The sequence below is a fragment of the Sciurus vulgaris genome (assembly GCF_902686455.1).
Source record: "Sciurus vulgaris genome assembly, chromosome: 9".
NCBI classification, from domain to species: Eukaryota; Metazoa; Chordata; class Mammalia; order Rodentia; family Sciuridae; genus Sciurus; species Sciurus vulgaris.
Genome location: NC_136469.1, coordinates 5,643,001 through 5,668,376, shown reverse-complemented (window position 1 = coordinate 5,668,376; position 25,376 = coordinate 5,643,001). Strand labels below are relative to the sequence as shown.

General features: G+C 42.1%; 1 long non-coding RNA gene across 1 annotated transcript in view; it reads left to right on the top strand.

Moving 5' to 3' along the window:
- Window positions 1–2,449: 2,449 nt before the first annotated feature.
- LOC306669519 overlaps window positions 2,450–25,376 on the top strand; it is a 111,497-nt gene continuing 88,570 nt past the window's right edge. The window contains exons 1-2 of the long non-coding RNA XR_013766142.1: window positions 2,450–2,596; window positions 12,811–13,061. This is a non-coding gene — a long non-coding RNA (uncharacterized lncRNA). The remainder of the gene's footprint in view (window positions 2,597–12,810; window positions 13,062–25,376) is intronic.

Below are 25,376 nucleotides of genomic sequence, written 5' to 3'. Positions count from 1 at the left end.
AGGTACCATATTCTTTGTCACATTGACTTACAGTCTGGATAAGTAAGCCAGGGCGTTTATTCATCCATACAGTTATTCACTCGTCCCCTAAATCTTTATTGAGCAGTTGCTATACACATACCGAGTCTTGTGCTAGATAGTCAGAAACTGAATAGGTGCTGCCCACTGTCCATTTTGGGTTCTATAATGCAGTGAGGGACTATTGCTTATTTCTACACTAGCATAAGGACAGAGTCTTAAGGATTTGTATAGGAGCGTCCCCTCCAATGGAGATGGGAAAGGCTTTCTGGAACAAGAAATATGTGATATGTGTAATGTGAGCAGGAGTTGTCCAAGCAGAGGGAGAAATGGGTGTTCCACGAGGAAATGTACAGGCCCTAAAGAGAAAGAAAGTTCACTGCCTTTGGGAATTCAGACGCAGTTCCGCTGGGTGAGGCTGCTGTGGAGTGTGTAGGAGGAGCTGGTGAGAGGCAGGCTCTGGCAGGAAAGGAAGGTTGGGATACAAGCTCCTCACAGCCTAGCCTGTTGAAGATAGCAGAATTCCATTTTGTCTTCAACTACAAACTTTGTATTTTGAAAAACCACTTTGAGGTATGACTGCTGTACAGAAACCTGTATATATTTAATGTGTACAATTTAATGAGTTGGGAGATAAGTATATGCCTGCCCTTGAGATCACGGCCACATTCAGTGTCACAGAGCCATTCATTACCTTTAAAACTTACTCCTTTTTGCTTATTTATGATAAGAACAGTGAACATAAGTTCTACTGTTTTAGCAAAATTTTAAGTAGGCAGTGTGTATGTTAACTATGGCTGCTGTAGCTTTAACCCTTAATTTACTGTCCCAGTCATTAAAATATTTTAATTACCTACTTGTAGCTCATCTTCCTGGTAATTTCGCAATTAAACATTCTATCATGAAAAATTATGCAGAATCAGTTGACTTTTAAACCCTTAGGATCACTGTTGATAAAAATTATTCATTTAAAAATGAAATACTATGAATCATGTGAACACTGAACATCTGTTTTTTTAATTGGTCATGTATATGTAACCTAAACATCATGTCCTTGACATTCATAGAAAGTCATCTTCATTTGCTAGAGATTACTTGTAACGCTACTTGCTGTTTTCTTTTCCCCTCCCTCCTTGCTTTCTCATTCATTTCTTCATTCTTCCCCCACCCCCACCATCTCTCAGTAGCGTGGCCAATTAGATTATAAACGCTTGGACTGGGGATGTAGCTCGCGGTAGAACACTTGCCCAGTGTTCATGAGGCCCTGGGCTTGATCTTCAGCATGCTTAAAAAATAATTTAAAAATCTTGTAAATTACGAATCCTTTAAGAAGAGCTAGTTTATTTTGACATGTAACACAAAATTGGGACCCAAAATTTTTATATCAAAAATTACATGCTGTTCTTATGCATAATCAAATGGAAACTTTGCAAAGTTTGCTTTTGTATTCACGTTTTCGGACTTGCCAAAATAAAATGTACTTTTTATTCCAACAACTTAGCACTTATTTTAGTCAACACTTGACATTTTAATGTTTCCTGATATTTGATTTGTTGTAAGTATTATGTACAGTGTTTAAAAATAGTGATATTGAAGTTTTAATCATCAGAATCCAAAAAAGCAAAAAAAACCCAAAATTGTAGAACTTAATTTTTGTGTATATGCCTTATATATGTGCTTAGATTTCTTTTGTTCTTATTTTAAGTCATCTTGTGTAAAGTAAGGCCAGCGTAAAATATTGAGGAAAAATCCTATAAGGATTAAACCTAAGAAAGCTGAACAAAGAGTGAACTTTGCCAAATCTTTCAAAAAGCCAGCTGTGTGCATCTGCTTGTTAACATGTAGTATTATTCTGAGCTGGGAATTATGTATACACTTCACAGTATACGTGGGCCATTTGTCCTGGGAACATATTTTGTGACTGCCAAAACTAAACAGTCAGTTCCCATGAGAGGAACTTGACGGCTCTAAAACAAAGAGAAAAACTGAAAAAAGAGGGTAGGAAATGCACTGGAAACAGAAGGATGAATATGAGTTGAATCTGTTCCTTACAAAACTTTTAAATTTCATGACTTTTAGTAAGAGCACAATGTGGCAGTATACCTTTTTTTATTTTAGTAAATGCCTTGATAGATAACACATTTAGGACCATAAAGTATGATATTCAGTATAACAAGTTACATTCTAAATAAAAACATTTATATTTAGTTTAAATTTTTCATTAAAACTTGGAGTTGCTTATTTGTGCTAAATGTTGAATGAAACTTTTTAAAAATTACATATTGATTAGGATTAGGTTAGAGGCATTAGACTAACAGCACAAACTAATGATAACAGGAAAAAACAAATAGTGGAGGTTTAAATAAAAGTTTAGACAGATTCCAGCCTGACCATCCCTCAGTTCTGCTCTTCCCTTCAGTGTTGAAAGAAGCTTCTGGAACTCCTGATCATATCTTAATTCCAGGCCACAGGAGGAAGGAGCAAGAAAGAAAGATGTCTCCCTTCCATCCCACCAGGTGCAGATGTTCCAAATCGTGTCCAGATGCACGTCTTACACAGATGCTGTCATGTTCTGTAGGTAAGGATGCATTTTCCTCTTGTGACTAACACAAGTTTTGTGAATCTGTATTTCTCATTCCATTTTCCCCTTTGAATAGTATTCCATAATTGTTTAACTATTTCCTTGTTCTTGTACATTTTTTGGCTGCTGTTTTCTATATCTAAATAAAAATACAATGAATGTCTTCATACAGAAAATGGTTTCTTGTGAATTTTAAGGATGGGTGAATTTTAAGGATGGAATCTTTGAAATAGGATATACAGATGTATATAGTATTTAGAACATATTTTCATTATTTTTCAAAAAGTGCTAATTTTTGATCAAAAATGAAACATTGTACTATTTGTTGTACTCTGGAAGCGTGCTGACTGTTATCACTGACAGTAGCTATTTTGAGGTGCCATGGTGTGTTTCTATTCTGTGTTACTAACTGTTGGGACTGCAGACCTCTGTGTGCATTATTAGTTCACTAACTGCCTAGTCTCCGGAAATAATTGCCTAATCATGTTTTATGTTTATTTCCAACTTTGCTATGAATTTATATTTTAAAATGTAAACTTTTTAATATTTACTGCAAATGTTTTTCTATGTATGTTTACCATTTAAGTTTTACAAACAAGCTAGGAATTTTCCTGTGTTGATTATTTACTTTAGTATTTCTTCTTTTGCTTCTAAGCCTAGGAATTATAGGTATTTATAAGCCTATGCATTTACTAGCTCTTTCTCAGAGAATTTATGAATATTTTTTTCTGTGGCACACTTGACAATAGGGAATTTGTTCTATGGTGTATAATGTAGATTAAAGTGCTTTATGTAGTTGCTATTGGGTTAAACTGATACTGTACCTCTAGTAACTTAAATATCCCCTTTAGTATGTGGAAATATCCTGCATTAAATGTTTATGTGGAATTGAGTGTATTTGGGTTTTATAATTTTGTAGTCTGTTATGCCTATTCATGTATAAATATTTCACTCAGTATATTTTAATTCACATGGTCATCAATTCAGTCTTCGTTCATTCAACCAATACTGTCTTTTTACATAGGATAACATATAAAGTAGTAAACATGATGAGGTTCCTCTTCATAGAATTTGTATATTCCGTATTAATCATCTAAACACATAGACCGTCATTCACCAGGACATGACCTTGCATGAAGTACCATGACAAAGGAGCTAGGGATGCTCAATATATCATCTAATCTGAAAACTGAAACTTGGTATGTGTTATTAAAAGTTAGAAAACTATCAACCGGCCACTCTGTCAGTTAAAAATTTTCTTAAAGAAAACTTACTTTTCCTCGAGACTCTGAGATAAGGCAGTGATTCTTTTCTTGTGCTTATATTCTATAGAGTATCTAGATTTGCCTCCTATTACATTTAAAATGCATTGCCATTTAACTGTTGAGATAACCTGGATCTGTCTCAATCAGATAAGGGAGATGGAATTTTCAAAAGTTTGTGGTTTCTGTTTATGGTCTTAAAGTCTTTTGTGAATTCCAAACGATTTGCAATCTAGGTGCTAAGGCCACAGGCCATCTTGTCAGTTTGCTCTCACCCTTATTGAGCGGTTGGACTAGGGAAGCTGCTAATTTATCTCCCTTTACACAGCTGGCAGCCATCAGGGTAAAGAAAGACCCTGTGTTAATTGGTGACGGGGGAAGGTCAAGGAGGGGCAGATCAAGTTTGGGAAGCTCAGATTTCTGCTACTTTTGACACTCTTCAAGTGTGCAAAATCTAGAGTTTGTAGGCCTGGTACAATAGCAGTTTTTCAGAGGAGAGATGGCGAAGACACAGTATACTTTGCAGGAAGAGGCAGCTGAGAAGACAGCCGGATTGCCCCCACCAGGCCTCGCCTTGAAGAGCTCCCAGCTGAGAGCCCAGCAAGGGGATTACAGCCCTGAGCCAGGCAGATGGGGTCTGTTAGCCACCGTGGACTCCAACAATAGACCCATCGCAAAGCTGCCTGTGTTCCTGACGTTGAATGAGATGGTCTGTTGGCACTACTGTCCCTGCGTGATTTTAAAGGAGGGCAGTCCAGGAGGGAGGAATCTCATTAGCACGACTCCATTCAGAGGCGGCCGTCATCTTGGGCTAGTGAGCTGCCGATTTTGAGAATCCTCTTCTTTGCTGTGCCTTATGTTTAACACCTACAAAATGTTAGTTTCCATAGACATTTTCATTTGTTCACCCATTCTTCCTGAACATTTATCGAGTGACCATTTGATGTTAGAATAAAATACTAGACCTGGGGGGCAAAACAGTAAGACTTAGCCCTGCCCCAAAGGTGGGAAGATTTAGTGGAAGGAACAGAGAAGAAGACAAGCAGAAAGTATTGAACAAATGTAACCTGTACTGACTCCAAACGGGACGTGCCCTGCTCACCCTGGCTGCAGCCCGGGCCTTTCTTCTGTCTCCTATGAACGATGGTTCAGTTTTAGAGGCTTCAGTCAGTGTGGGCGTTGCCCTGGGATTTCCATCCCTTCCCTGATTATCGTCTGATAAAATAATTACTTGAATAATTTTGTATTCTATTTTAACAAAAGTTCTGTAGGGGACAGCTGAAATATGAAAATCACAAGTATGAGTAAGTCTGACTAGATGATAAAGAACATTGCTCTGCTCGCTGTAGAGGAGATGCCTCTCTATAAGAACATCTGAATCCAGGGGTGCCATTTCCCATCACAGGGGAGGGTTCAGTTGTGAGTGGGGGTAGAGAGCATGGGCGTCGAGGGTGGGCCTTGACCACAGTCTTGGGCTCCTGTCGTGGCAGTTGGAGATGGGAGAGGGGTTTCCAGGTGATTTTTAAGGAGGCACACTGTGTAGAGTGCCCTACAGACCCTCTGAACTCCCTTGAAAGAAAACACAGTAAGATGCAGCCTACTGTTGACAGTCCTTGGACCTCAGGTGTGGGCGAGTGCAGCGTGTAGGCCTGCAGAGCTGCCTACTTGTGCAGGGTTCTGTGGACATTGCTGATGGTGCCGCCTCGGAAGGGTGGCTAAAGACACCTGTGTTACATGCCAGGTCTGAGCAAGACATTTTGTCTTCGAGTTCATTCCCATGAGAAGTTAGGTTTTAAAACCTCTAGGGAAGATTTCAGTGGCCATAGACAAGGAGAAAGAATAAGCTGGCCCAGGTGCTTAGGTCAGGAACCCTCGGTGTGTGTGTGCTTTAGTTTTAAGCTGTTGAGGTGTATCATAGCATCATACTTGAGCAAGAAGGACTGAGTGTTTTGTCCACGTGTTCAGAGTTTAGGAGTAGCCAGCAAGCATCATTTCTCCATTATGACAGCCCATGGGCAACCACAGTAGAAGGCAGGACAGCCTTTTCTGGGCATCTGGAAAGAACTCTACACAAGAGAAGAAGTTGAGCTTGGTCTACTGTACTCTGACTTTGTAATATTCCCATCAAGACATTTCCACCGTGATGGCAGCAACAGAAGTCTTCACAGAGGCTGTGCTAGGCCAGACTGTGTGTTGCCATAAATCCTGCAGGATCTGGGGGCTTGACAAGACCTCCTGGTGCTCCCAAGAGCTGCAGCAGACACTGCCAGCCCCCTGTTCTCTAAGGCGCTTTACTTGTGCGTGTTTTTTTTTTTTTTTTGTATTGGAGATTGAACTCAAGGGCACTCAACCACTGAGCCACATCCCCAGCCCTATTTTGTATTTTATTTAGAGACAGGGTCTCACTTGAGTTGCTTAGTGCCCTATTGTTGCTGAGGTTGACTTTGAACTCAAGATCCTTCTGCTCAGCCTCCTGATCTGCTGGGATTACAGGTGTGTTCCACTGTGCCCGGCTATTATGTGTGTTCTGGAAAACTACCTACCAGGTCAGGGAGGAGACATGGATCCCTGTTTTGGACATATGAGGAAACAGGAAGGGTGAGTAATCAGCCCGTGAGGTCAGATGTAGTATGGAGACACTGCCCTCTGACCCTCAAGCCTGTGCCTGTTGTATTTCATCCCACTCCAGTGCTTGGCAGGACCTGAGGTGCCCACTGGGACGTGAGCTGAAGGAAGAGCTCCCTGGGATGCTGTAGGGATGAAGACTGTCGTCCCCCCCTCCCCCACAGAGCTTACAGTCTGCTTGATGAAACCCCTCAGAATGTTTCTTTACAGATGGGTGGGATGTTTTACGTTTTTATGTGTAGATTTCACATGTGCTTCTTGCATACAAATCAGATATTGATGTCAGCTGCATATGAAGTTAAGCATTATCCTATCCTAAGCATTATCCTATTTATCCCAAAACTTATCTTACACGAACCTGTCAAGTTCTTATTTTAAAAACCACACAATCCAATAAGTAAGTATGTAGAGTAGTTGTTTCATCATCAGACTTTGAGAAGGAGGGGGAGTTCTAGGAATCCTGGTGGTGAATACTTGGTTTCTGGTGGCGGAGGTGGATGTGCCTGTATTGTGTATCTTGTTCTTCTGAATACATTTAAATAAATGCTCGCAGAGAACAGTTTCTGGCGTCAGGCAGACATGTGATCGTAGGTGCCTGGTGCCCCTCGCCCTGCACCTTCTGAGAGTGAAACCACGGGGGCAAGTGTCTGTCTCCTGGTTCAAGCCCAGCAGCGGTCACTGAGGGCTGAGGGTCATGAGAGGAGAGCCGGCCTCGGGAAGGTGGCGCTGCACCACCATTAACAGCACGGGGAAGAATGGCCTCCAGTCTGATCTGAAGGATCATATTCTGCCCTTATTTTTTAAACCCCATATCTGAAACAGACTGTGGCAATGAGAAGAAAAACAGGATTAAAGCAAACCTCCAGGAATCATTCACTTTTCATTACCACTGTGTTCTCCCTGCTTTTTACCAGCCTCTAAGTCCAGCTTAAACCCCAACCCTCCGCCAATCTTTGATCAACTCAGAGTCTAATCCTTTCCATTTTAGCTGGATTTGCTCTAAGAATAGACTGTTGAATCACAGAAGACAACTCAATCTTCACTAGCCATGAGGGTATTTGATTTTTGTTTCTCTTTTCATTTTTTCTTAATTTCAGAGGATCCTCATATAAAAATTTCTGTGTAGAATTTGAGAGAAAATAAAAAGTAATATCTCAAACAGAGTTTCTATTCCAAATGTAATGGCTATGTTTATTAGTTCGAATGTTTCCACAATGTTTTTTAGATCAAAACATTATAGTCTACCCCATAAATATACATAGTATCATTTGCCAATTAAAAAATGTAATGGAGAGATAAGAAAGTCCCTGAACAAAAACAAAAACAATTACAACCCCCCAAAACCAAAAAATCTGCTATGCTTTTGTGTTACATGTGAAGATTGCCAGTATCATATTTCATAATGAGGAAATAAAATACCCCAGAAAACATTTTCTGACAAGAACCTTTTATATAAATCAGTATATTGCCCTTTTCCTGCCTCTTTCCACCAGAGTTAAACAATAGACCTTAGAAAGGAAATGATGTCAGAACTCTGTTGATAAAATTCAAGTTGCGCTGAAGGAAACAGTGGACACAGCAGGAAAACAGCTTTCTAGCCTCTGTGGTTTGTCAAGGCTGCCTCATCAACAGGAGCCAATTGTTAAATCTAGAGCCCACTTTCATTATCTCTCCACAACTAGGAATTCCAAAGAAAAAGACAAAAATAAATTATCGTTGGCAAATAGAATTTATAATTATGAAAATATGTAACATTTTTTGATTAACTTGAAATTTGACTGGCATTCCAAGGCTTTTTACAGGCTCTTCATTATGAGAAAGGCTGTTTCAACCAGTTTACAGAGGGTTGTGGAAAATATCTTGAATATCATTAATTACTTTAATAATACTGAATAAACACTTGGCACAAGATTGAGATTGCAGCTCTAAAATATGTCTGTGGCAAACTTGCAGTTCTGGAGTTCAGCGCATTGCAAATTAATCTTGTTCTCAAGGAAGTGATTTCTCCTGTGGATATTTTAGTTATTGCTGAATGAGGATATAGCTAGTTGACCTATTTTGCCATTTGAAAAACGGAAGTCAGATCTCTTTTTAGTCCTAATGTCTTGAATCCTCTCCAAAATAACTGAGCTTGGGCAGACTTTTTGATGAATGAACTATTAGAATAGTAATAGGCTTTACATGTTCTGCACTCTATATTTCTTAGCTTATCACTCACCAGATGTGATAGTCTTCCATTTTATTTGAACTGAAATACTTAAAGACTTTCATATTAGTACTGTAACAAAGTGGATCTGATCCTGGTGTTGCTGCTGTCTTTCAAGTTAAGTAATGATGTCCTAAGCTGTTACCCTGTGTTATGAAAGAAGGAGAAGGATACTGCTTAAAATGGATGGTGCCATCAAATCACCAGAGATGAGGAACCACAGCTCACTCAACTGCATGTCCAAAGTGCCCAGACAGGAGTTGCACAGTGGGTTTAGTGCTAGAAATCTCTCCCTCATTGCCCACGGTAGTGGAGGTCTTGACTTAATCAGAGACAAACAGCATGGAGGACCAAGTCCCACTAGAATGTGAGGACTCAGGGAAGCTGAGAAGATAAGAAGACTGAACCAGAGGAAGCTCCAGGTGACAGTTAACCAGCTCTTCCTCTGCCCAGTTGTCCTAAGTTGCCCAGAATTTCAGATCAGTTCTCAAGACAAAATAGGATGGGATATTTATCAGTCCTTGAAATGACCTTGGAGATTACTCAGCTGGCTTGATTCTTTCTATAGATGAAGAAACCAGGGAACAAAGTAGTAACAGCAGTAATAATACATAATAAGCCATTATCTTACATCATAGTCTCAGCAGAGTTAGTCAGTTTATGTCATGAGTGGATGAGCAGACTAAAGAAATGAGAAAAAAAAACTTGGGGCATGTCACATTTTGAGACTAAATTCAGTCCATTTATTCAACTATCTTCTTGTGCACTCTTTACATTTTCTGTTAATTCAATATATAATTAATTATAGCCCCTTATGAAGAGAGAAGTACTTCAGATATTAACTTCGTGCCTCAGTTATGCATGTTAAATTCCAAATCAAAAAAGAAAATACATCTCACAATGACAGAAAAATTAGAAGATATGAAGAACTCATAAAGGACTTTGGGACAATTCAGGGAAGTTACAGAGTTCATTTACATTGTATCAGACTTCATTTTCTGAGCATTAGTATTGATCAAATCAATTTTTGGATAATCGCATGAATGAAGGGAAACCATTTCTTTCAAGTCATATAAGCATTCTAATTTTAAAACAACATCTATCATGTTCCTATGTTAGCAAGCCAACAACCCTAAAATTCTTAAGACAAACTCACTTCATGTGAATTTTTAAGACTTTTTATAGAGGTCGTGAAATTGGGGAGTGAGAAACTAATCATCCAGAATATCTTTTGGTTTGTTTATTTTCCCTCTAAGCTATTTAGAAATAATCCTAGAATTATGTTACACTTAGCTTCATAATAATGCCTTAGAAACCTGAAAATATTTCTAAGTGGCCTCACTTGGTTGCAAGACTGCAAAAGGAAGGGAAGAAGGGAGTGGGGAATCCTATAAGTAGAAAAGTCAACACTGCACTTGAGGTTGGAGTCTGATAAACCTGGGGTAAATTGCATTCCAGTTACTGGCCGGTCCTGTGGTCTTAAGGCTCCATGTGCATCTGTGTGTGAGGGAGAGAGGCAGTAGTCCTCGGGAGAGTTCATTACCAGAACGCACAGGCATCACATGATGTAGGGCTGCATTGGCCCAAAGACAGTTTCCTGTTGTACTGCTTTTTGTCTGCTATAGGGACTCTCTTGGGAGGGCCAGAGTCCTCTCACTGTGTGTGTACGTGCAGGGACTCAGACCCAGAGTGCCACCCTGAGCACTCGCTTGCTTTCCTGATTGCATTTGAAGGCTTTTAGAAATCTAATAGTCACATGAACTAAGGGAAACCACCATTTCTTTCAAGTCCTATAAGCATTCTAATTTTAAAACAGAACCATGATCAATGAGAGAGAATAAGAGGTCTGTCTGCATACGGATACCCCAGAAGCTGGCGAGGTTGCACCCAGGATGAGCGAGGGGCGGGAGTGGGGATTGATGGTGTTTTCACTGTGTTGTTTATGTCTTTTGTTGTGACACCCTGTGTGTACACACTGTCCTATTATAATTGTTTTACTTGGTGCTTTAAAATAAAGTCATGGGGAAGAAATGTCATTTAAGTACACCAGCACAGTATATTCCAAGTGATCAGGTTGTTGCAATTTTGGACAGATTTCTGTCTTTGTAGGGAATCAGTTGAGAGTAGGAAGTTTGCCAAAGGTATTCTTTTTTTTATTATTAATTTTTTAATTTGTTCTAATTAGTTATACACTACAGTAGAATGCATTTATACATTTTGATAAATCATACATAAATGGAGTATAATTTCTCGTTTTCCTGTACATGAGGTAATAATGTCTGTTCTATTCTACTAACCCAGCATGTTCTTCACAGACATTGTTTTTTTGTTTTTTGTTTTTCCCAATAAATCAACTGTATTCCTTGGGTGTTCAGTTATTCTAAACCATTTCTTACCATTTGTACATAGAAAGCTACCAACAGAAGCAGCTAGGCAATGATATTTCAACTAAGTAGCAAACTCTTTGCTGGGCCTTGGGTGGGGAGGTTCTGAGAAGTTGATAAATGTGGTTAAAGTATCAAACGCGCGGTGTTCTAGAGTCTGCTGCAGCGGGGAAGGCAGACACAGGCGCCACGTGGTAGGTTTCATGGGCCTGTGGCCTTAGCAAATGCTGCCTCTGCAGAGGACATGAGGTTTTGAATGTAGGCGGGTTGGAGGCAGTGTCTTTGGAGAAGCTCTTACGTGGAGGACACAGGAGTATCTATGGAACAGGCCCTCAGACGAGCAGTTGAGTTAAGGGCGGGGGTTGGACGGGGCAGGGTGTGTTGGGAAGGGCAGGGTGCCCCGTGCCAGCAGAGGGTTGCAGTGGGGTGAGGCTCCAGGCAGCAGGAGCCTGAGTGGATTAGGGGTCGCACCTCAGGTCAAAGGTGTTGAACTTTTTCCATAAGAACTGGGGAACTTCTGGAGATTTTTCAACCAAATTAACGTGTTCAGATGATTACTCTGTGGCAGAGTGGATTGGTGTGAGAAGTAAGCCAGGACAGACCTCTGCAGGGACAGCCGGGATGGCTCATGACGTGAGCCACCTCCTGAACAGCCCTGGACTGCTGGAGCAGCAGCAGCAGCAGCAGCAGCAGAGGTGGGCCACCTGAGAGACAACCCGCAGACAGGCCTCAGGCCTTCCCCTTTCACATTCTGAACCTGGAAGAGAAGCACATTCTGGCGTTATTCTTGATCACCTCGGTGAAGCGGTGACTCAGAACCCTTGGCTCCGAGTGGAGCATAACCAGAATCATGCTGGAGGTCATGGCACGGGAACTAATGAAGGAATGCCAGTTGAGATGCCACCCTTTGAGTTTCAGGAACATCCCTTTTTCATCGTCCCCAGTATGTTTATTGCACTTGGGGATGATTTTTTTCCTTCGAAAGTAGGTTTTTTGTATAACAAAATTTTGTGCGGTAGCTTCCAGGGATAATTTGTTAAGATCAAGTTTTAGTTACAGCTTATGGTGCTTCATGTAAATAAGGGATTTTTTTCCAATTCAAGAAACTAAGAGTTACTTGTGGAATTCTTTGGAAGAACTATATAGTTAAGTATCTGGCTTACATTCTTTGTAGTTTACGGATGTTTCAACACAAACCCCACCTTGCCGATTCGTCCACAGTGTCAGACTCCAGAGGAATTTTCCAGTGGGCCCTTAAGATCTTGTTCAGCATGTGCTTTCATTAGGAAGACAGCTGGGTGTTCAGTGAGGACTTTTCAAGCTACTGGAGCAGAGCTGGAGTAAGTGAGCCCATTGACTTGGAGAGAGAAAGCTGACAGCATCACAGTTGCTCCATGAAGCATCTGGTAATTGTACCTGGGAGAAGTGAGCATCCAAGGAAGGTTTATCTGTACATTTAGTTGTGTTTCTCCTAGCAAGAGCATTCAAAACAATACTTACCAGGGAGGACAAAAGGAAAGCGATTTTCATGACAGAATCTTCATCTTATTTAGCTGGAATCGGTTGTATCGCCAGGAGGATTCAGCCAATTTCTAGCAAGATGTTTCTAGTTATCATGAGAGCCTTTGTATTTGAGTTCTGATTTAGAGAATGGTTCTTTGGTTAAGAGAGGAAATTTCTATGAATGTCTCCTCAAAACCTGAGTATGTTGTTCATTTTGTTTTTAAAATACAGGCTGTGAAAAATGTCTTAAGAGTCCTTTAAGATGTAAGTTGGCGCCAGAGTGTTCTGGAAAGGAATAGTAACAAAGCAGCAGAAGCCTGAAGACCTTATAAAAGAAAGCACTTGGTGCTTAGTGGAAAGTATTAACCTTTATGCCAGGTGGCATCGTAAAGGACAGGAATCTCCTGGAACAGTGGAGGAAGGAGGGAAGACAAACCCCTTAGCAGAAAGAGAGCCCCAGGAGGATTTGAACGAGTCTAGGGGTGAGTATTATTGCTTCCTGAGAAGATTTATACACTGAGGTGATACTTCTGTCTTACCTGAAGCCACCTGGAGTAGAAAGCTGTAACAGTTTGGAAATGTAGGCAGAGTAAGCTCAGAGAGCCTGAAGTTCTCAGAAGTCTTGAGGAGGCCACCAGGGCCTTGGCTCTGAGTGGTGCTGTGAATTCTCCCATTTGGAGTTCCTGTGAAAGCTCTTCCTGTCCAGCCCCTCCTAACGCACAGAGTACCAGGCTGGGGGATCATGCTGAGTCTGTGAATGGCCTTGAATTTAGGAAGAACACTTGGAGTTAGAACAAGGTTTAAATTTGCAATCACTGATGAGAAAGTTCATTAATTTTTAAAATTTCTTTGAAATCTATCAGCATTTATATGTACATGTCACAGAAGTGTTAAAATGTTATTTGCTGTGTTATGATATTTTAACTAAGATAGCAGGTGGAAAGAAATAGAAATTGCTAAAAATGTAAGGCTATGACAGATAGTGCGTAATGGCATATCTGTTACCCTGCTTCATCCACGTGCGGCCTCCCTACCATGCCTGCAGAACTTGTGTGAACAGTTGCTTAGCTAATAGGCTCCAGTCTTTGGAGGAAGGACAGAATGAGAACACTTCATTCTGTACAGGTGTAAGAGCTGGTGATTGAAGGGGTTCTACATCTCTGGATGATGTCAACGTCTGATTTCCAAATTTGGTCTTTTGGGTATTTCACCAAGCTATCGCTTAACATACAGGGTTTATCACTTTGCTTTGAAGGGATCATCCATTAAACCAAGTGCCCACAGCCCTTCTGGAATGATCTGATTTGCTCAGGACATGCCACATACGATGTCACTCACTTTCCTTCCACGTCATTCCTGTTGGCGTCACGTTTCTGACCCCGCAAGCGTCCCTGCTGGGCATAGGCCAGTGGTCCCATGTTGTGCTGAGACAGCGAAGCCACAGAGAAGCTGAAGTGTGTGCTGAGTCCTCGTTGCTGACACGCAGATGGTGTATGTTTGTGACGGATGTTCGTCTCCTTTACCTCCCTTAGCAAGATTCATACCAAAGAGGTCACGGGAAGAGAGAGCAGACGGTTGCATACAGACCATCACACGATAGATGGAAAGCACTCTCCCAGGGTCTGTTGGTTCTTGGCTTGAATGCTGGTAGCCAGGCTGTGCAGAAACCCAACAGAACTGCCATGTGAGGAGCCGCTGTTCATGCGGTCTTCATCTTGAGAAACTAATTAAAAGAAAGGGAAAATTTAAACATGTCTTTATTTTTAGTAACTAAATTTAGTTTGAAGTGAATATGTGGCATAGTTTAAAAAAATGTAATCTTTTTTAGGCAAATAAGCTGAATTTTCTTTTGTATTAAGCTGACCTAAGTTCAGGTTTTAGAGGCATGGAGGCTTATGTGGTTAAGGATCTTAAAGAAAAATAGTATAAAATTGCAAAAACCTATAAATAAATGTAAATATTTATTGAAAATAAGAAAAGAATCATAGTAAATTTCTATTTTATGACTATAAATATAGTAAGCATCCAAAGGCCATAAAAAGTATAATAGTTTTTATTAATTATTTTTCCTATTTTTTCTGTATACTCTTCTAATATTGCAATAATTTTGTACGTTTTCTACAGAGAGAATAGAAAAATAACTTAGTCTTTGCTCTAGGATAGTTGAATGATTTTTTTTAATAGATTAGAAAAGTTTCTCTTTGCTCCACAAGTTATTATTGGTAATGTTATGTAAGATTGCTTATTGTCAAATATATGGAAAAATCTCTATCGAAAGGTCTCTCATACAAGACCTTATAATTTTAGGGCATTTCAGGATTTCTCATGCAGTAGCTAATCCTAAATACTCTGAAGGAGCAGGATTGATGACAGGGAACCTCTGCTCCTGTCCCTTTGAGTCAAGGGCAGCAATCCCTGAATTTCCTTACCTGTACCACGTAAATAGAGGCTGCTACCCAACCTAACAGAATCCTCGGCTTAACTTCTTTCTAGCCAGATTTCAGACATATCTGTGGCCAGACACAATACTCCCCAGCCCTAGTGAAGTGAGTATCTTTACTTACTGAGGCCAAAATGTATTCACGTTGCAGAGTTCACAGAAGTTCTGATGACCTTGTGCACATTGCCAGGACTCCTTTGACAGAGTGAGAGTCTAAGTCACGGTGAATTCATCTCTGCTAAATCTAACAAACGCATGAAACTACAGAGGTGTGTGAAATTTGGGGTGCTGATATGACTGGAAATTAAGATGTATCCTGATAAGCTTTCTTCTGTTACCTGATAAGTAATTAGTGTTGTGAGGTAGAGAAACATGAGTGAATGATAATATTAATAATACTAAGAATATTTTCATAAAGGAACAGTAATTCTTTAGAAGTTTAGTGGATTCTAATAAAAGAATAAGTCTTCAAGTTTACAGTGTCCTCAAAAGCATTACCAAGAGCTGAGTTGAGGACTAAATGGCCAATTAACTAATAAAATGTTTAAGTCCTTAGTTAGCATAAGAAGTCTGAGCCTTTATCTGAATAGAAAGATAATCCTGAGACAATAAAAGAGAAAGAAAAAGTACCACAGAAACTACCAGGGCCAAACTGCGTAAGGCAGTAGACTTGTAAGGGACGTGTTGGTGGGATGCAGGTGAGGGCTGCTCTTTGGTTGCCACTCATTCAGTCATGCTTCCTGGGATGGAAAATGTACTGGGTTTAATTACCTTGTAGCCTGAAAAGCTCTGCTCCAAAGGGTTTGGCTCATTATTTTATGTGACTTGAACACAAGCATAAAAATGGGCCAGCTGATTACTTTTTAATACCCTTTTCATTTTACACTAGTACATGTGCTAGATTCTCTGAGCTCCTAATTAACCATCACTGGCTACATTTATTCTTTGCTGTTGCTCCTTGAAAGGAGCAAACAAGACAGTTGTGCACTAACTGATCAGTTTTCTCAGCGACCCTTTCCTTACTTTGGTTCACTCCTCTCCAGTCCTCTCACTTTGTCTTGGCTGTGGCAGACGCCAGGCTGCCAACGTGGGGAGCCCTTGTGGGCAGGCGCAGCGCCAGCCTTGAAGTCCAGCAGCCAAGCCTGAGTCTCCTGGGGAGTGGGGGCAGGAGTCGGCGCGCACACAGGCGAGGTCTCTTCCCGGTGGAATGGCTGAGGCACCTGGGCACACTGGTGTGCACAGATGTGCGAGCTCACACACGCAAACTGTAGCTTCCTCTTCAGCAGGTCAGAACCGTGAAGAAAAGGCCTTCTCCCACTTCCCCTACCCTGTTTCCATATCTCTCTTTTCTTTTTATGAGAGAGAAAGGAGGAGAGACGTGAATGGAGAAGAAAAGAACAAGGGCATAAAGCTTCCTGCAATTGAGAAAGCACTTAGGAGGGCTTATTTTATTTTGACCGACTCTGGACTTAAGGAAAGGAGTGCCCTTCTCTCTGTGTGTCCCCCATTAGTTGCCAGGGGTGACATAATGTGAGAAACAAACAGGAAATCGGCAGGGCGCAGGCTTGCTGTGGCAGTCTAAATCTTCTTTCAGGCCACATGTTTACAAACATGCTGTGTTCCCCTGACAAAGGCGGGCGCAGACTTGCAGGGGCTGGGCTGTCCATTGTGTGCGCAGCCTTGGTTGAGGAGCAGAGCAGCTGTCAGCTCCCAGACAAAGCCGCTGGGGTGGAGGCACTGCTGCTAGGAGCAGCCTGGGCAGGAGACTTAACTCTTCGGGCTGATACATATATGTTTTTAAGATGAATAGACACTCAAAATTAGAATTTGTTATGGAAGAGAAAGCTTGGCTTGAACTCTGTAATCTGAGCCAGAGGTGCTGAAATGTAATGTTAGTGTCTTTGTTTCCTGGAAGTTCTGCTGTGATGCATTAGGGGGATTCGGTCCCAGAAGTCAGGATGTTTAATAAAGGACAGCTTTGTTGAATGTTTGCTAGTCTTGTGACCTCAACAACTGCAGAATTCTTCCTGTGGCTGGGAGGATCAACTCTGAGATACTGAAAGATTTCACTCCATTAGGGTAATCCAGTTCAGGAGACCAGAGACACACAAAAAACATCCTGAAACTCCACCTTTTATCCTCAGTCGGGACTTCTGCAGCGCAGTCAGTTAATTAAATACTTTCTAGAGTCTCTGCACAGGTGCTCCTAGGAGGACCAACACAGGGCCTTGCCTAATCACTCCCTATCACCCCACAGAGACAGTCTGTGCTGTGGAGGGGCTAATCATCAGTGGTCTTGGGCTTGGTAGGCCCGGAGCTTGGACGGCAGCCTTTGAGAAAGCTCACCTCACACGCTGCGTTTCTAGCACTCCCAGAGGGGTTTCTGGTGTTTGCCGTAGATATAGGGAAGAGGCGAAGGACTCCACTCTTCAAAGCCAAGCTGGAGAAGTGGGCCAGGCAGCTGGTAGGGAGGGTCTCACTACATGGGTGGCCTCATGCAGAATAAGAAGCAGCTTTGGGAGAGGTATTTCAGGGATAGCAAAAAGGTAGAAATTAAACATTCCCCCTGGTTCACTACATACAGTTAATTCAAAAGACTGAAGACTTTAGTACATTCATTCAACAAACACTTATTGAACATCTAATCTTGCACTGCCCTAGATGCTGGAAACACCAGCAACGAAGCAAAGGTCCCTGTTCAGAAGAAGCACAATCCAAAGGCTCTGGCTGCAAAGTAGGAATCTGGAGTTCTTAGTTAGCAGCAGCTTATCGGAAGTGAGTCTATCAGCTTTTCTTTAGAGAGGGCTTTCGGGGTGTGAGAGAGGCATTGCGTTCACTTCTAGATGTCCTGGCTGTATGTGTCTGTATTTATGGGAAAAGGAGGCTAGGGCGAGGAAGGACCCTTCCTTCCTTGTCATGCTTTCCTAACAAAGCAAACGTAATAGAAGGCGTTGACTTTGGACTTTAGTGCAGCAAAGGAAGCAGAACACTGAAGAAGACAAAACTGAACACCTGTCTAAGATGCAGACACCTGTGAAAGAAAATATGAGACACTCCTTGAGGAAAAGACCCATTTGCTTCACTGTGCCCTCTCAGCTCGGCCCTGGGCAATACCCTTACATCAGGGATCAGGTAGATGTTCATACTTAAGATGATGTCTCGGACATGGCTCAGAGTGGGAAGTGAAAATCCAGCAGAAAACCTTAGAGCTGTGAATTCAGATTCAAGAGGAGTTCATGTGGCTCTCCCTTCAGTTTTGTAAACTACATGCACAGGTGGAGAAGCAATTCCTTCCTGTTTCAATGTAGATTTAAGTTGTTCTGTTCCATTAGTCAACATAGAATTTTGTCTCTAAGAGAAACAACAAATATTTAGATTAGCAAATATTTCTTTTTGTTTACAATTTTTTATTTTTTTATATTTTGGTTCATTGTACACAAATGGGGTACAGCTTTCATTTCTTTGGTTGTACACAAAGTAGAGTCACACCGTTTGTGTAATCATACATGTACACAGGGTAATGATGTTTGTCTCATTCTATTATCTTTCCTTCCCCCCGCCCTCTCCCCACCCCTCATTTCCCTCTACAAATTCATCCTTTCTCTATTCTTCCCTTACCCCCTCCTCTCCATTATGTATCATCAACCACTTATCAGAGAATCATTCGGCTTTTGATTTTTTGATATTGGCTTATTTCACTTAGCATGATATTCTTCAACTCCATTTATCTGCAAATGCCATAATTTTATTCTTCTTTATGGCTGAATAATATTACATTGTGTGCACATACCATAGTTTCTTTATCCATTCATCTATTGAAGGGCATCTAGGTTGGTTCCATAGTTTAGCTAGTGTGAATTGAACAGCTATAAACATCGAAGTGGCTGTATCTCTGTAGTGTGCCGATTTTAAGTCCTCTGTGTATAGGCCGAGGAGTCAACAGCTGGGTCAGGTGGACCCACCCTTCCATGTTTCCTGAGGAATCTCCACACTTCTTTCCAGAGTGGCTGCACCAATCTGCAATCCCATCATCAATGTATGAGTGTACCTTTTTCCCCACATCCTTGCCAACACCTATTGTTGCTTGTATTCTTGAAAATCACTATTCTAATTCGGGTTAGATGACATCTTAGGGTAGTTTTGATTTGGATTTCTCTTATTACTAGAGATGTGGAACATTTTTTCATATATCCATTGATCACTTCTTCTGTGAAGTGTCTGCTCAGTTCCTTAGCCCATTTATTGATTAGGTTATTTGTATTCTTGGTGTAAAGTTTTTTGAGTTCTTTAAAAATTCTGGAGATTAGTGCTCTATCTAAAGTGTGTGTGACAAAGATTTTCTCCCACTCTGTAGGCTCTTTCTTCACTTTCTTGATTGTTTCCATTGCGGAGAAAAAAGCTTTTTAGTCTCAAATAAATCTGATTTTTGATTCCTGGTTTGATTTCTTGTGCTCTGGGAGTCATATTAAGGAAGTCTGGTCCTAAACTGACATGGCAAAGATTTGGGCCTACTTTGTCTTCTATTTGGTGCAGGGTCTCTGGTCTAATTCTTAGGTTCTTGATCCATTTTGAGTTGAGTTTTGTACAGTGTGAGAGATAGGAGTTTAATTTAGCAAGCATTTTTGAGTCAAGATAATTAATGTTATATGGATGTTTTACTGATACTTTTAGAACAATGAACTTCAATCACTGAAGTTTTAGATCAGAATTAAGAAACATCAACCCCCGTTTCATGCTTAATTTCTGTATCTTGAGTTTTAGCATTTTATCAAGTAGGGGCCTGAATATTTTTTTGTTCATTCCATGCTTATATTTCATGACTGCTGAAAAAAAGAATATCCATCTTAGAGATTTTAAGTACTCTAACATTGGGGCCATGGCTTGTACTTCTTTACGTTCCATAGATCCTGGTGCCCAGTAAATCAAATGTCCACATTTGAGTAAATGAAATAAATAGTTATTGTGAAGCCCTTCAGAAAGAGAGAACGTTAGCTGGACCTATAGAACTGAAGATAGCTCTACACCAGGCCACAGTCTCTAATCTCAGACACGTTAGCCAAACATGGTTACCTGAGTCACAGCACATGGACCTTAAAGAAATCCAGTCCGTTCTTTAGGAATATAGAAATATAGAAAATACGTAGCATAGAAATTTTGCCTGTTCCCTTTCTGGATTTAGAGGTTTAGGTGAATGGGTGTAAAAGGAAATACACTATTATTATAAAACTTTAAACTTTGATTATGAAGAAGTAATTAATGATAAAAGAAATAGAATATGAGCCTTGCTTTGGAAAGGTTATGAATAAAGATTACCCATTGAAGCAGAAAAATTCAAAAGGATACCAACTTCATAAATTCACTGTCATTGCACATTTTTTTTCTATTGGCTTGTAATTTCTCTGCAGGTATTACCTGGGCAGTTTGGAATTCTGCTAGTTCTGAGCATATTCAGGGCTGAGTCCAATCACCGGGATATGTTTATGGAGTACCAGCTGGAGATAGCTTCTGGAGATGGATCTTTATGTATTCCCAGGGGGAACATAAGTTTTTGTTTTGGTATAGGAAAAATCTTTTGTAAGTCAACCCATTGTAGTAACATTATGGTATAAATCTACTAGAGTGTTCTCCTGGGAAGCAGAAGAACAAGCAGAATTAAGGTGGCCTGCTGTTTCCTCTCCCTACCCCTGACATGCTGATCTTAGCTCAGAGCCTGTTGAGTGTATGATTAGAGTAAGTGATCCAAAATCATATGAAAGTGGACTGCTTATAAAGGAGATGGTTTGTGTTTTCCTTATGTATATGTTTCATCATTTTTTGAAACTCTTATAGAACCCATTGCCAGCTTTTATAATCTAATTTGATAGTAGTTAAGGAAATGGAGCAAGAAACAAAAGTGAAAGAAACATTTATTTTCAGAGCAGAAATGGCTGTCTTTCTTCCCAAGGGGTAGTGGTCCTGGACGGTGACACTGAGGGTTTTGGTCATATGCTCAATTGCTGCTGCTGTTTAAATTCACACCCACTACTGGCAGTGTGGTAAATAATGGAACAGCAAACAGATGAACTATCAAAAAAATTCTAGGTCTTTGTTTAAAAGTCTAAATCAAAAGGCTTCAATTTACAGCAAATAACCTAATAGATATTTCTCAAGAAAGATATACAGATGGCCAACAAGTATGCGAAAAAATGCTCAACATCACCATCAGGTAAATACAGATTGAAACCACAAGATCCCATCCCATCCCAGTGGGAATGGCCATTATAAAAAAGAATAACGAGTGGTCGTGAGGGGTGGATAAGGGGACCTCAGACATCGCTGACAGGAATATGAATTAGTAAAGTCATTGTGGAAAACAAGTGGAGGTTCCTCACAAAGGTAGCGAACCTCAAGATGTTGACGCAGTTCTGATATTGGGTGCATGTCTGTGGTGATTTGGGTATTAGGTGTCCCCCAAAAGCTCAAGTTTAGAGGTGAAATGCTTGGGTCGTGAGAGCCTGAACCAGTGTATTAACCTGATGGTAGGGATTAACGGGGTGGTGGCTGTGGGCGGGCGGGGTGGGGAGGAGGCAGGTATTTGGGGTGTGCCTCTGGGGTCTATATGCTGTCTGAGGTGAGGGGAAGTCTTTCTGTATTTCATGGTTCCGTATCCTGAGTCGCTTTCCTCTACCACACTCATCTGCCATGATTTCCTGCCTCACCTCAGGCCCTGAAGACTGGAATTGGCCATCTGTGGACTGAGACCTCTGAAACCGTGGGTCCCCAAAGTAAACTTTTCCTCCTCTAATTGCTCTTGTCAGGTCTTTTGGTCACAGTGAGGAAAAAGCTGACTGAAACAGTGTCCAAAGGAAATGAGATCAGTATGTCAAAGGGACAACTACAGTTGCATGAGAACTATTCACATTAGCCAAGATATGAATGGATAAATAGAAAAAGGAAATGGGATATGAATATATACAAAGGAATATTATTCAGTTATAAAAAAGGTGAAATTCTGTTACAGCATTGTGAGTGAAACTGAAGGACATTATATTATGTGAAATGTCAGGCATGCAAAGAAGAGTGCCACCTGTTCTCACATTCGTGTGGAAGGGAAGACAGTTGATCTAGAAACAAATAATGGAACCGTGGTCACAGGAGCCTGAGGAGGATGTGGGTGGAGGGGTGCAGAGGAAGGGTAGGAGGCACAGCAGTGGGCTGGACAAGAGGAGGGGCTGCTGCTTTTCTGTGGCACCGCAAGGCGACTGGTTGATAATGAATGGCATCTTTCAAAAGGGCTCGCAGAGAGGATTTTGAGTGGTTCCAACACAGAGAAACGGTAACTGGAGTGACAGATTTGTCAGTGACTCTGATCTGGTGTATGTATATGGGGTATAGACATCCTGAAATGCCACACTGTACCCCATAAATGTGTGCAATTACCGCATGTCAATTAAAAATATAAATAATTTTTTAAAAGGGTCCAAGCCTTTTTATTTACCAACCACAGAACCATGGGTGAGGTTTTTTATTTCAGTTTTCTCATTTTTAGAGAAGAGGGGGAAATGGGGTACTAATAGCTATCCCAAATTTTCTTAGAGGAAATTTTGTTTACATAACCAATAAGAACAAAAACTTTAAAAAACAAATTGGTAGTATCTACGTATATGTTATCATTTATTATTTGTTTAGGTTGTATAATAAAATAAGACCTGAAATATTAGAGTCATACTTGGTCTTTTTCTAGAACACTGTAGTCTCTTGATACCAATTAAGTCACTTAACTCTGGCCCTTTACAAAGTATTTTCAAAGTAGAAGATGAAAAGATATCTTTCAGAAACACCTTGCTGTTCCGGGCACAGGCCTGCTGCGTGGAGCCGAAGCATCCCAGGCAAGTCCCCTCTTCCTGTGATCTTGTCAGAAAGACTTCAGACGCGTCACTCAGCGACGCAGGCATGACTTTATCAGAAGGGACAGGAAAGGGGAAGGGCACACTCAAGGGAGAGGAGAAGTACTGCGCGCCCCTCCCGTCCAGTTCATTGGTGGTCTCGGGGAGGTGTCCAGAGGGTCCCACTCAGGTCCACCTCTAAACTTTTGACTGACAGCAGAGGAAATGAACAGACCCCTGCAGGAAAGGATGGCGGCGCTCTCAGAGTCAGAGTGCAGGGAGCCGCCGAGTCCGCTGGGTCTGCCTCCACTGCCTGCTCTCTGGACTCGTGTCTGCCCTTTGAGAGCAGCCTCGCCTCTTCCTTTGAGGACAGCCTCACCGTCCTCATCTCCCCGCTTCACTGCCTGGTGAGTGGGGCGGTGAGGTGGCCTTGGTGATAAGGGAGGGCTCCGGCCGCCTGGTGGGTGTGAAGGACGGGAAGCAGTGGTTTTCCGAAGGGGCCCCGCCGGGCCCGCCTCCCGGCCCCCTGCAGCGAGGCGCCCTGTGCTTTCAGTGGCCCTCGGGGCCTCCCTGCTGACGCACGCGGGGTCACCTCTGGTTAGGCTTACGCGTGCACTCCGGGCGATCTTCTCGTGCCGCAGAGTCTTCTCGGGGAGGCGCTGGTAAGCTGTGACATGTACACTGATGGCGTCCCGGCCAGCTCACAGCGCTTGCCGTGACCCTGGTGACCTGGACGGGGACGTGCCGTGCTGGGCTGAGTCGTGCTGCCCTTCGCAGAACCAGGACGACCTGACCCGGGCCTTCAGAAGAGCACCGCGTTTGGAACTGGGGCCACTGGAGGTGCGATTAGTAAGATGAGATACGACCCGGCCCAGCAGGACCAGCACCCTTAAGAAGGCGACCGTGTGAAGACAGACACAGTGAGAAAATGCGTCACCAGCAAGGCAGCGCGGGAAGCCACTGAGGACCACGGAGCCCCAGGCGCTGGGGAGGAGCATGGGGAGCCTGGCTCGCCGACCCCTCTTCTTCAGACTTGCAGTCGCCAGTTCCGGGGCAGTACGTTTCTGTCATTTAAAGCGGTGCTGCGTGCGGCGGCTGCTCTGTCCCGTCGGCCCTGACCTTTGCCGCGGGCCAGCGCTCACAGTGCACGGGGTTCTGCAGAGTCCGAGGTATCCCTGCGACTCTTCACGATTGGCTGGCGGAGCAGCCGCGCTGGAGAGGCGCCTCAGTAGGCCTGCACTCTTGGTGCGCGGCAGCTTGTCATCCGCCGAGCGCTGGACTGAGCCAGGCTTGGGGAGAGGAGTCGAGGAACGTGCCCCTCGCCCTCGCCGTATCGTTTAGAAGCTGATTGAATTCATTTCCTCCAGTTTCTCCCCGGCGCTGCTGACCCACACTTTTGTTACCCTTTGCTTTTCCTAAGTAGGCTACCTGTCCCTCACAGAAGCCTAATGAGAAATCGGATGAACTGTGGTCGGTGGGGCATTTCAAGGGTGCCTGCTGTTCCTAATCCTTTAACCGTTTCAGCACTTTCCGGGCCACTCTTAATCATGGATGAGTTTAATGCTTGGTTTTTTAATGGTTCAAACACTTTGTAATTATAATAATACCCATCATTTATTGAGCACTATCATATATTAGATGTTACACGAGGCTCTTGCATGTCTTCACTTAAATCTAGCAGAAGTCCTCCAAGATCGCAACCCCTGTATTACTTCTAATGTAAGAGAAATATCAACACTCATTTTCAGTTCTTCTCCAAGGCTAAGTAGTAAGTGGTCTGCACAAGTTCACATCAGTTCAGATAGCTCTGAAGCCAGAGCATAATTGCTGCACAGACCTGTCCACCCCAGGTGACTGCTGTCCATATGAGTGGGACAGGTGTGGAGGCTTCTTGGAGCAGAGTGGCATAGCCCGCCTTTGATGTTTGTTAGGTAATATGAAGACTCCTCGCATGTGCTAATTATAAGGTAGAAGCAATTATCACAAATCATTTTTATCAAAATGTTTAAATGAAAAATATGAATAAGTTTAATATTTTAGGATTATAGAAGAGGGAAAGCTATTTGAAGAAACTGTTGAAAGAAGTCTCTGCATTAAAAAATGATTAAAATAGTACTTTTATTCTTTTGGAAAAGATTACTTCAAAGAAGTCATCCTAGTTTACCACAAGAGCGTATACACATATGCATCCTTATTCCAGTCTGAGACGCCCCCTGTTGCCTTAGCAGTTGTTTTAGTCAGCTTTCTCACTGCTGTGACTAAAAGACCCAACCAGAACAACTGTAGAGGAGGAAATGTTTGTTTAAGGGGGTTCATGGTTTCAGAGGTCTCAGTCCATAGACAGCAGCCTCCATTCCTCAGGGCTCAGGTGAGGCAGAAGAGTGTGGCGGAGGGAAGCTGCTCACCTGGTGATCAGGAAGCAGATGGGTCTCCACTTTCCAAATAAATATATATACCCCAAACCACACCTCCAATGCCCACCTCCTCCAGCC